Raw genomic sequence first — 12,610 nt, 5'->3', positions numbered from 1 at the left:
ATTTCATTTCCATTCTCCATTATGTTCATGAATTCCACTGTATGAGGATTCTTGAAATGAGTGTAAACCCTCAATGTTTCACTGTGCAAATGCATAAAAAAATAGCAAACCTGGCTATCAACTGAAATCATTCCAGTCTTCTGTGTCTAGTTTTGTTTTCATAAATTAAAGAAAGGTATAATATGAATACACATTTGGAGATCCGTGTTCTCCGGGGCTATTGTTAGGATATATATACATTCAGGCCTGTCTGTAAAGGCCTGTACTCTAAGAATTTAGGTGTATTCTTATCACTTGGCTAGTTCTAGAGGTAGAAAAGAAAGAATCAAAATCACTGTCTGCCGGTGTAAGGGCCTTCTCTTACTGTGGCAGTCTGAGGCCCCTGTGCTTAGGGCTAAGGCCTTTGGCTAAGCAGCAGAGGCACCCATAAGCTGGGAAGTGAAAGGTCACCTCCTCACATTCCAACCTAGTCACATTGAAATCAGGTGCTATTCGGCTGAAAGGAATACAATCCTGTCCTGATAATGCCTATCGCCTCCAGAGAAAGTGAAGTGCCCAGAAGATGTAAAAGGAAACTTAGTTTGATAGCATCCTGTCTGGCAAGAACTGACTTATCAATAGCTGGGATGTGAAATCCTCATTTCTGTCTTTGTTCTATCACTGTAGTCCCCATTTCCCTATTGTTTGTCTGTATCATCTCTGTCTAGTTCTGTGATTGTTTCTGTCTGCTGTATAATTAACTTTGCTGGGTGTAAACTAATTAAGGTGGTGGGATATAATTGGTTCCATAATCGTGTTACAATATGTTAGGATTCGTTAGTTAAATTTCAGGAAAATGATTGGTTGAGGTACAGCTAAGCCGAACTCCCGGGTGGGGAAATTGGAATCATATTTAGCTAAAGGGGGAAATGGGAACAGGGACACAGGTGAAAGGCTCTGTGGTGTCAGAACTGGGAAGGGGGACACTAAGGAAGGAAACTGGAATCATTCTTGCTGGAAGTTCTCCCCAATAAACATCGAATTGTTTGCACCTTTGGACTTTGGGTATTGTTGCTCTCTGTTCATGTGAGAAGGACCAGGGAAGGAAGTGGGGGAAGGAATAAGCCCCCTAACAGCTATGCTGTGCAGAAGAACAAGAACCACATCCAGTTGGGGTTCAGGAGTCTGATGAGCAAAGGCAACTTGGTGTAGGCTAAAGTCACCAGCACCTTGGCTCCTTCACATTCAACCAGCAGCTAGGACAAGGACATGGCATGAGAAGAAGACAGCGGCTCTGAGCAGGAATATAGCCACCAAGAAGCTGGCTAAACCTGCCAAGATCCCCAAGAAGACCACCATGCCCATGTCTAGGAATAATCATCAGAATGCAGTGACTGCAGGGGGGACCAAAAAGGCAGAGAAAAGCCCTCAAAAGGTGTAATCTGCCAAGCCCCAGAAGGTGGTCAAGAACCCACCTAATATCAAGACTGGAGGGCCAACTTCAAAGCACCCAAAGCCAGAGCTAAGAAGGTGCACTGAGAAAGAAGTGAAGAGATTTCTATTGGGATGACTCCTGCTCCCCTAATGGCTCTTTTATGAATCACCATGGACCACCCAGAGAGATTAAAGTCCTGCAGAACAAACAGCCCCATGGATAGTATCATGAAGTGGTGGCAGTGGGGGGAAGGGTTTCTCTTCCAGAGGGGAAGTGCTGTGTTTTGTGTAACACCTCCCAGGTGTGTGATGCACTGACAGGGCAGCTGCCTAGAGCTCCCACATGAGCTCATTCTCTTTGACCTGCTTCTCTTGTTATTTCAGAACCAGCACGAGTGGGACTGTGTCCCTGTCACTTCACCAGCTATAGAACAGGCTCTGTCTGCATCCCATCTTTGATTAATCCCACTTCTTAATGTATTCCTATTGTGATACTTTCCCAGTTCTCTGCCTCATTTTAACATTCTGGTCAGAGATTGACTATGGGGAGGAATGGACTAGTTTGCATGACATTTGGTAACTTGCCATAGTATGTGATTGAAAACTCTGCTGGAGGTGGGAAGAGCCTGTTACAAACATAAAATAACTAAGCTTTACCAAATGTACCTGTTATAAATTCAAACCTTCCTGTCTACATACAATAGAAATCAACAGCCTCTGGAACAACTCTGACATCATAATAAAAAAAGCTAACAAAGGATGTGCTGTCGTCATCATGACAAAGTTCGAATATGAACAAGAGGCTGCTAGGCAGCTCTCTAACTCCACATTCTACAAGCCATTATCCTCTGATCCCACTGAGGATTACCAGAAGAAACGACACCATCTGCTCAAGAAACTCCAGGCTTATTCACCCTGTATACTGGCACAGCAGTGAAGGCCAGAAAGGAGCAGCGGTTCTCACTGGAATATGTCCACCCCCTGCTCACAGGCAATTCCCAGGCCCACCACAGCACACTATCTTGATGAGAAAGGATCCCACTCGGCTTAACCATTGCTTCTTTTCCTTCCATCCGGAACCCCACTTCTTTTTCTGGGCTACAGGTAGCTCTCCCTGGGATGCCAAGAGGCAGGCACAGGATTCTACCTCCTAGCAGCCAACCGCACTACCATGGGTTCGGCCCTCAGAAGGGATCCCAGGTACTCACAGCCAGCCCAACCCCCGCCTCCAAAGGCGTCAATCATGCCCCCGGGTCGGCCACAAAGGAGGAGTGGTTCTCGCCACTCCATGTGTGGCAGGGAGCCTCTCAAGCCCATCACCACACCCCCATCTTGGCCAGAAAAGAGCACAGGTGCACACAAACTCGGACTCCACTTTGCTTGTCTTCCTTTCACCCAGAACCGTCCTTCTTCTCCTGGACTGCAAGTAGCCATCCCTGGGAAACCAGGAGGCAGGCACAGGATTCTACCTCCCAGCAGCCAACCGCAACACCCCTGGCTTTGGCAGAACTAACGTGACGCTCTGCTAACCCCACTGAGGCACTTAGCTTCTGCCCTGTCTTCCTCAGCATGACTTTCCTCTTTTGCCCTATTCCTGCCTCACTCCCTTCTTTGGCAAGTCAGGCAAAGGAGGGCAGCCGGAAGAGCCGGTCTCCATAGGCCAACGTCCCAGGGACAGGCCAGTGGTAGAAGTAGGAGCACCTTGCTAGAGCTAAAAAAAGTAAACCATCATGTTTCTGCCTGGTTTCGAACCAGGGGCCTTTTGCGTGTGAGGCAAACGTGATAACCACTACACTACAGAAACTCTGTCACAGAGCTCTGCCCCTCCCTTCAAATTCCATCCACTTGGCTGGCTCTCACCCTGGCACACACTGATGGGCAGACCTGGAGAAAGTGGTGGCAGCCCTTCGGTAGGTCAGCTGGGAGAGCAAAGGACTGGAGCCGGCGCTCAGAAAGTCGTCTTTATGTCTCCCTCGTGACTCCAGCTTGAAAGGAGAGCTTCTTTTTCTTCCCCTTGCCGAGAAAGAGCAAGAGAAGAAAGAAAGCTCAGGTGGGTCACCTGGGTGCACAAGCCCATGCTGCTTTTTCCTGCTGCAGAGCCCGAAATGAGGGACTCACGGCAGGTAAAGGCACCGCTGCACTTCCAGAAAACAGCCCACCCCTGCAAACAAAGGGACAAAACAACATGCTGAAGTCTGGGATTGAAGCAGGGACCTTTAAATCTTCAGTCTCATGTGCTCCTGCCTGAGCTACTTTGAGAGTTACGAGGTTTCTCTTTGGCCTGCTGTTTCTCTGTCTGGGATGTTTTTGTCAGCCATGACACACAAAAAGGACATCACTGTGAGTGGCCCATTAAGGCAAGATGAATTTTTGCCTGCCTTGCTCAGCTTGACTTGCTTCCTCACCCCATTCCTGCCTTAGTTCCTGGGTTACCTGTTGGCTGAAGGCGACTGGGGCCTAGCGGCACGGGGAGGAAGTTGGGCACCTGAACCCTGCTGGCAAGAGTCCTGCTGCCACTTGGCACCCCACCCTGTATTCCCGGCTTTACCTACTGGCCGCCAGGGACTTGATGCCCAGCAGCACAGAGGAAGGAGGTGGACCTTGAAGCTCAGGCTCATTGAAACATATTCAGTCTATGATGGCCAATGAGAGACCGACATCACTTGTCGTTTTATCACTTGAAAATGCCATTACCCAGCCTTTGGATCTCCCTAATGCTGCGCTTCAGTTCATGAGGACAAAGTCGAGAAAGTGACCGTTGAACTAAAGGACTCGGGTCAACAGTCTAACCCTGTTTCTCACTGTAACACTAGTTAAAATGGTCCACCCTGTGTTGGTGGCCATTCAATTTCTAGATGTTAGTACATTTCAGTTATTGTTAAAATTAAAAAAAAAAATTCTATATGCTTAAAGGAAATAAACTTTTGTATTTGATTATTTCTGGCATGAATAAAAACAGATGTACAGATCCTAGCCTGCAAATGTATCACCTTATATGACAGAGAAAATCATGCATACAAATTCTGCATCAAAATCATGAAATGAGTTGCAAATGCAATAAAAATAAAATATTCCAACGTTTAACATGTGAGGGGGGGCATCACAGACGCTTCTTACCTGGTGTGCCTTTTGATCTAGGGGAAGCCTGTCAGGGAGAACAGGAGTTACTTTCACATACCTATTTTCAGGCTGTAATCTATGGGCACCCTGCCCTGTGGGAGGGATCCCAGTAGCCCAAACTCAGGGCTGGAAAAGGCCTCTTTTTTATTTGGAGGCTGCATGGTTTAGAGCAGGGGTGGCCAACTTGAAACTGAGAAGGAGCCAGAATTTACCAGTATACGTTGCCAAAGAGCCACAGGAATATGTCAGCAGCCCTGCATCAACTCCACCCCCCCAGCTCTCACCGCCTCCCACCCACCGACTGCCCAGCCGATCAGTGCCTCCTCCTCCCTCCCCGCACCGCCCGATCAGCTGTTTTGAGGCATGCAGGAGGCTCTGGGCGGACGGGAGAGGAGCGAGGGCACGGCAGGCTCAGGGGAGTGGGCTGGAAGGTTTGGAGTGGAGGCAGGGCCTGTGGAGGAGCCAGAGGTTGAGCAGTGAGCACCCCCGGCACATTGGAAATTTGGTATCTGTAGCTCCAGCCCCGGAGTCAGCACCTATAGAAGGAGCCGCATATTAACTTCTGAAGAGCCACACGTCGATCTGGAGCCACAGGTTGGTCTCCCCTGGCTTACAGCAATCTGATGCCTCAAAGAATCTGTCTCTCCCAAAGTGTTGGATCTGCATCCCCAGAAGGCTCCTGCACTGCCTCCCCCCTTTTCACAGTCTATAGAAAGGAGCAGCATCAAGGCTTAGTGATGAGCGACAAGGTATAGCATGGGTGGCAGAGGCTTCAGGTTCCCAGAGTGGGGTTTGCCTGTCTGGGGCATTTTGAATGAGATCTCAGGGACACATGGTAAGGCAGAATGCCAGGAATATATATGAAAGGAGCATAGGGCCATAAGGACGTAAGAACGGCCATACTGGGTCAGACCAAAGGTCCCTATAGCTCATAGTGGCCAATGTCAAGTGCTTCAGAAAGAATGAACAGAATACGTAATCATCAAGTGATCTATCCCTTGTCGGCCATTCACAGCTCCTGGCAAACAGAGGGTAGGAACACCATCCCTATCCATCTTGGCTAATACCCTATAGGCCTATCCTACATGAATATATCTGGTTCATTTTTTGAACGCTGTTATAGTTTTGGCCTTTACAATATCCTTTGGCAAGGAGTTCCACATGTAGACTGTGGGTTGTGTGAAAAAATACTTCTTTTTGTTTGTTTTAAACGTGCTGCCTATTAATTTCATTTGGTGGCCCCTAGTTCTTGCCTTAGGAGAGGGGGTCAATAACACTGCCTTATTTACTTACTCACACCAGTCATGATTTTATAGACCTCTAGAATATCCCCCCTTAGTCATCTTTTTTCCAAGCTAAAAAGACCCAGTCTTATTAATCTCTCCTCATATTGCAGATGCTCCATACCCCTAATCCTTTTTGTTGCCCTTTTCTGAACTTTTTCCAATGCAATATGTCTTTGAGGTGGGACGACCACATCCGCATGCAGTATTCAAGATGTAGGTGTACCATGGATTTATATAGAGGCAATATGATCTTTTCTGTCTTACTGTCTATCCCTTTCTTAATGATTCGCAAGATTCTCTTTGCTTTTTTGACGGCCGCTGCACATTGAGTGGATGTTTTCAGAGAACTATCCACCGTGACTCCAAGATCCCTCTCTTGAGTGGCAACAGCTATTTTAGACCTCATCATTTTATATGTATAGCTGGGATTATGGTTTCCAATGTGCATCACTTTGCATTTATCAACATTGAGTTTCCTCTGCCATTTTGTTGCCCTTTCACCCAGTTTTGTGAGTTTTTTCTGTAACTCTTTGCATTCTGCTTTGGACTTAACTCTCCTGAGTAATTTTGGATCATCTGCAAATTTTGCCACCTCACTGTTTACCCCTTTTTCCAGATGATTTATGACTATGTTGAAGAGTACTGATCCCAGTACCGACCCCCTGGGGGACACCACTATTTACCTTTCTCCATTTTGAAAACCGACCATTTATTCCTACCTTTTAACCTGTTATTGATCCATGAGAGAACCTCCCCTTTTATCCCATGACAGCGTAATAGAGCAGAATAGGGTTTCCCTGTTAGGGGGAGTAAACTGAGAACATATCAGGAGGTTGTACACATTTATTGTCCTGGTGAAAAAGTGTGTCTGATACTCAGCCTTTGCTGCTCCTGCCGGCTGTGACTGCTGAGGACATTTTCCTTCTCTCCTCCTGGGTCTCTCTTCTGCCAGATTCTTGGCCAGTGCAGCCACCCTGCAGGCGATGGCAGAGCAGTTTGGTAATAGGCTGCCGGACTCACCACATAAGAGCGCAGCTGCTATAGCAGCTTGATGGATCATGGGCCACATCCTGCAGCCCTGGCAGCCCAGGATAACCTCCCACTGATGGCAATGGGAATTTAGCCTTTGTAACTAGCTGCTGGTACCTGAGGTCTCAGCTATGAAGTAAGCTGGTGGCACACACAGCTTCATCCAAAGAAGTGAAAGATGTAAGCGAAAGAACAAAGTTGGCCACCTGGGGAGCTGCTGCAGTCCCATAAGCACAGCTGGAAGGGAGAAGAGGGAAAACTCCCTGAAGTGCTCAAAGCAGCACCGAGAAAAGGAAGTTTGTCAGTGAGAACAGTAGCAATAAATATTAAATGAAGGACTGCTTTCCCCTCTCTGATGCCATGTTTGAATTATGTTACTTTACGATGAGATAAAGCTTGAAAATATCCTGCTCTAATTTCAGGATGGGTCTGTAACCATAATCGTTCTCTGTGGGAAGTGGCCTCTAGATAGTGATCTTTGGGAAGAGCTGGCTGAAGAGCCTTCCTACGAACCAGGAGATCATGGCTTGGCCTGCCAGTTCTTCCTTGCTGAACCTGGCTTGTCTGCTAGGCTCCTCTTTTTGTATCTCTTCTCATAAAAAGAAAAGACCTCACAGCACAATCCTTGTAAGTGCTCCTTCAGGACGGAGAGAGCTTCCTTGTGGCGAAGCCTTGGAAAGTGGCAAATGCTAAGTCTGCAGCTGATGGAAAGTTACCATGACTCAGAGTTGAATTGAAGTTGCTGTGATTGAAACCCAGAGCACTAACCACTCTAGGATCACAGCAGCTTGTGGGAGAAGCGCATGTTAGAAGCCCTCTGTCAACTCAGCTGTGGCTTTCCATGCACAGAAAGCCAGCCCACTCAAGGTCTGCAAGTTTTGTGGGAAATGGGGAACGTCTGTACTTTGGCATAGGAAGGTGTTGTCTTGGACCATCAAGGGGAACAGTTGCAAATAAATAGTCGAGGAAGGCACCATGGCTTAGTAGGTTAAAACACCTGTCTTGTAAACAGGAGATCCTGGGTTCAACTCCCAGTAGTGCCTTGTTGTACAGCTTTTGTCTCCTCTGCTCATGTTTTCCTCTGTCTTCCTAGGAAACAGAAGAGACCTCCCTTGGCAATGTAAGTAATTGCTTCCTAAGGAAAAGGCTTCTTTGCAGAGGAGCGTTGGAGAGAATCAAATCACCAGCCTGGAGTTGATGAAAAGGCTATTGGTCTTGGGAAGGAGGTTGCTTTGACTGCAATTGCTATGACACCAGAGCTTGTGTCCCATGCCCATGCAATTCACTAGAAATGTCTATGCACAGAGACCCTTCTAGAGGGTTCCCTGTAGGGCTTGCAGGAAATGGAGAATTACTGTCCTTTCACCTTTCATTTTATTGTTGATGAAAGATGGAGCAGTTACGGGAGAAGTCCCAGAGAGTGGCACTGTGGCAGAGCTTGCCAATAAACTTGCTGGATAAAGAGCAAATTCAGGATCCAGCATCCAGTGCTGCCTTGCTGAACGTGCCTCCTCTTGTCACCTTTTGGTCAATCCTTTTTCTTAATGGAAAAACCCGCCTTTGAGTAGACATACCCATGCTTGCAAAAGGAACAGGTCTTTTTGCTGACAAGTGTTGAAAGGAGGCATCGGATGAACATGGAAACAAGGTAAAGGTTGCTGTAACTCATCTTGCAGGCACGGCTGTTGAATCTGGGTTGCCTCTTACAATACTGTGCTAGTGACAAGTAGCAAAACCCCTCCAGGTGCTGTGATCACTTGGCCAACAACATGCTGTGACACACTATGGACACACTATGGTCCATGTTAAAGAGCTTTCCCTCAACCCTCCCGCTTCCCTGGTTCTTGTCAGGCAAGCAGCAAAAGGCCAGAAGTCCAAAGCACAGGCAATGCGATGTTCATTGGGGTTAGTTTCCAAGCAATCATATTTCGGAGCCCTTCACACCAGTTGGGCTTATCTCTATACGCCAACAGAATCTGTTCCCCAGTGTTCCCTTCCAAGCTCTCATGCCACAGAGCATTTACCCTGTATCCCCCTTCCCAGCTCTGACGCCGCAGAGCCTAGCCTGTGTCCCTGTTTCCCGTCCCCCCCCCCTTAGCAAGCATGATTCCAATTTCCCCTCCACTTCCTGTTTAACCCCAGTTTATATAATAATATTCTCAGCTATACCTTAACCAATCATTTTACTGAAATTTAACTAACCAATCCTAACATATTGTAACATAATTCTCTAAACAACTATATCCCACTACCTTAATTAACTTACGTCTACCAAATTAATTATACAGCCGACAGAAACAATTCGCGAACCAGACAGATTAACAATAGAAAACTGGGGGGCATAAAGATAAAATATACAGAAATGAGGGTTTCACAACCACAACCATTGATAAGTGATTTCTTGCCAGACAGGATGCTGGCAAACTAAGTTTTCTTTAACCATCTTAAGATCCGTTCCTTTATCTAGTGGTGGTGGGCACTCTCTGGACAGGTTCTTCTTCCTAACCGCTCAATACCACCTTATTTCAGTGTGTCTGGTTTGGGATGTGACAATGTGACCGTACGCTTCCCAGCTCATGGCTGCACCTGCTGCTTGGCCAAAGGGCTTAGCCTAAGAAGAAGGCCTCCGACTATCCTAGTGAGAGCAGGCCCATACACAGGTGGACTGTGGTTTTGATTATTCATTTTTATACCCCTGTAACTAGCTAAGTGTTAAAAATACACCTAAGTGCTATAGCAGTCTCACATGTAGATGGAGCGAGGCCAGAGCTGGCTCCGGTTCGCACTGTGGATGCTCACACACAAAAACAACAGCAAGACAACACGCTAACGTTTCTGTAGTTGACAGGATTTGAACCTGCGTGGATGGGACCCCCAAAAGGGATTTTAAATCCATCACCTTAACCACTCGGCCAAAACTATTTGATGGACAGCTGCTTAGCTCCATGGCGAAACAGAGAGAATTTCTGCCCATTTCTCTTCCGGCTGAAGCATGATCGGAGTATGTTTGTGGTTAATGACTTTGCAATAGATTGTTGTTCATTCCCCACTTCGACAAGTCAGACAGTCCCTTTCCTATTCAAATCTCCAGCACATCGCTTCAATAGCAGGGGTCAGGATTTCTCTGGGGCACTGTCAGGGACGCAGGTAGCTACATCCCCTCTGTCTGACCACTGCCATTGCAAGAGAGAAGGTTTCAATGGAATTGAATGCCCTGGCTCAGACAAGAGACACAGGGAGGTTTTACTGTTCATGGATCTGTGCAAAGAAAATTGTGTTTCTGTGTGAAATTGAGGAGGGAAATAAAACATTCACGTGGCGGCCCAATGCCCTAAGGAATGTGGGTGAAGGACTCGGGCTGAGAAATGATTTAACGGGTTTGTATCAATTTCTTGCCCTGATTAAAAACTATGGCTAAAAGGCAGCCTTTGTTGTTAGTATTGGTACCTGTTTAGGGACACCCGGGTGGGTGTGAAGTCCATGGCCTTAACCAGGGGTAGTCGATTATTTTATCAAGGTCCAAATTTCTTGGTCAAGGTATAGTCATGGTCTAGATTCCAGAGAAAATAATACACTGATGATAATAAGAATAGAAAAAATTTTGCAATCACTATGGGCATAACTGTGATGAATGTAAAAAGAAAAGGAGTACTTGTGGCACCTTAGAGACTAACCAATTTATCTGAGCATAAACTTTCGTGAGCTACAGCTCACTTCATCGGATGCATACTGTGGAAAGTTTAGAACATCTTATATACACACAAAGCATAAAAAAATACCTCCTCCAACCCCACTCTCCTGCTGGTAATAGCTTATCTAAAGTGATCACTCTCCTTACAATGTGTATGATAATCAAGTTGGGCCATTTCCAGCACAAATCCAGGTTTTCTCACCGCCCCCACACACAAAAACTCACTCTCCTGATGGTAATAGCTTATCCAAAGTGACCACTCTCCTTACATAGTGTATGATAATCAAGGTGGGCCATTTCCAGTGCAAATCCAGGGTTCAACAAGAATGTCTGAGGGCGGGGGTAGGAAAAAACAAGGGGAAATAGGCTACCTTGCATAATGACTAAGCCACTCCCAGTCTCTAGTCAAGCCTAAGTTAATTGTATCCAATTTGCAAATTAATTCCAATTCAGCAGTTTCTCGCTCGAGTTTGGATTTTTTTGTTGTAAAATAGCGACTTTCATGTCTGTAATCGTGTGACCAGAGAGATTGAAGTGTTCTCCGACTGGTTTATGAATGTCATAATTTTTGACATCTGATTTGTGTCCATTTACTCTTTTACGTAGAGACTGTCCAGTTTGACCAATGTACATGGCAGAGGGGCATTGCTGGCACATGATGGCATATATCACATTGGTGGATGTGCAGGTGAAGGAGCCTCTGATAGTGTGGCTGATGTTCTTAGGCCCTGTGATGGTGTCCCCTGAATAGATATGTGGGCACAGTTGGCAACGCGCTTTGTTGCAAGGATAGGTTCCTGGGTTAGTGGTTCTGTTGTGTGGTATGTGGTTGCTGGTGAGTATTTGCTTCAGGTTGGGGGGGCTGTCTGTAGGCAAGGACTTGCCTGTCTCCCAAGATTTGTGAGAGTGTTGGGTCCTCCTTCAGGAGCGGTTTTAGTTGGGGGCTGAAGGTGACGGCTAGTGGCGTTCTGTTATTTTCTTTGTTAGGCCTGTCCTGTAGTAGGTGACTTCCAGGAACTCTTCTGGCTCTATCAATCTGTTTCTTCACTTCGGCAGGTGGGTACTGTAGTTGTAAGAATGCTTGATGGAGATCTTGTAGGTGTCTGTCTCTGTCTGAGGGGTTGGAGCAAATGCGGTTGTATCGCAGAGCTTGGCTGTAGATGATGCATCGTGTGGTGTGGTCAGGGTGAAAGCTGGAGGCATGTAGGTAGGAATAGCGGTCAGTAGGTTTCCGGTATAGCGTGGTGTTTATATGACCATCGTTTATTAGCACTGTAGTGTCCCGGAAGTGGATCTCTTGTGTGGACTGGACCAGGCTGCGGTTGATGGTGGGATGGAAATTGTTGAAATCAGAGTGGAATTCCTCAAGGGCTTCTTTTCCATGGGTCCAGATGATGAAGATGTCATCAATATAGCGCAAGTAGAGTAGGGGCGTTAGGGGACGAGAGCTGAGGAAGCGTTGTTCTAAATCAGCCATAAAAATGTTGGCATACTGTGGGGCCATGCGGGTACCCATAGCAGTGCCGCTGATCTGAAGGTATACATTGTCCCCAAATGTAAAGTAGTTATGGGTAAGGACAAAGTCACAAAGTTCAGCTGTTACTCTGAAACCTGTGATGATTGTGTCGTGTTTCACTCTATATCTTGTGCCACCGCCTTTCCCTTTAGCCTTGTCGTTTACCAAGGGTAAAAACTAAACATCTCTTCAGGCACAAGGGAGTGTTTGTGTTCATTCCTGCAAGCTACACAAGGGTTTGATGTTGCTGCTTTCAATCCTCCAGCTCTTCCGGAACAAGGAACAATTCAGGCTGTCACTGAACTGAAGGAGGGAGATCATTTTTTGACAGGGAGAGGGATGCCTCCTCTTAAAGGTGTTTGTCTGGCTGGCAGCTCTGGTTCCCAGGTCTCTCCTGAGGGAAGAAAGTTTTGATGTAAAATTCTAAAACTTTTAAGGTAGAGGAGGGAAAGGTGATGGCCACATGATGGGGCCGGTCTGAACCACAACATGGTTCTTTCAGGTGGGATGACTCTGAACACTGACTGATCTCCACGCCCTTGGATTTGAAGAGAT

General features: G+C 46.7%; 2 non-coding genes across 2 annotated transcripts; one reads left to right on the top strand and one right to left on the bottom strand.

The window, feature by feature from the left end:
* Positions 1 to 3,144: 3,144 nt before the first annotated feature.
* On the bottom strand, positions 3,145 to 3,217 carry TRNAV-CAC (transfer RNA valine (anticodon CAC)). The gene has a single exon. It is a non-coding gene; the product is annotated as a tRNA-Val (tRNA).
* A 4,600-nt stretch (positions 3,218 to 7,817) lies between these two features.
* TRNAT-UGU (transfer RNA threonine (anticodon UGU)) lies at positions 7,818 to 7,891 on the top strand. The gene has a single exon. It is a non-coding gene; the product is annotated as a tRNA-Thr (tRNA).
* Positions 7,892 to 12,610: the final 4,719 nt, after the last annotated feature.

The sequence above is a fragment of the Eretmochelys imbricata genome, chromosome 28 (genome assembly GCF_965152235.1).
Source record: "Eretmochelys imbricata isolate rEreImb1 chromosome 28, rEreImb1.hap1, whole genome shotgun sequence".
Classification (NCBI taxonomy): domain Eukaryota; kingdom Metazoa; phylum Chordata; order Testudines; family Cheloniidae; genus Eretmochelys; species Eretmochelys imbricata.
Note: the sequence above shows the minus strand (reverse complement) of the source record. Positions and strands in the feature narration are given on the sequence as shown.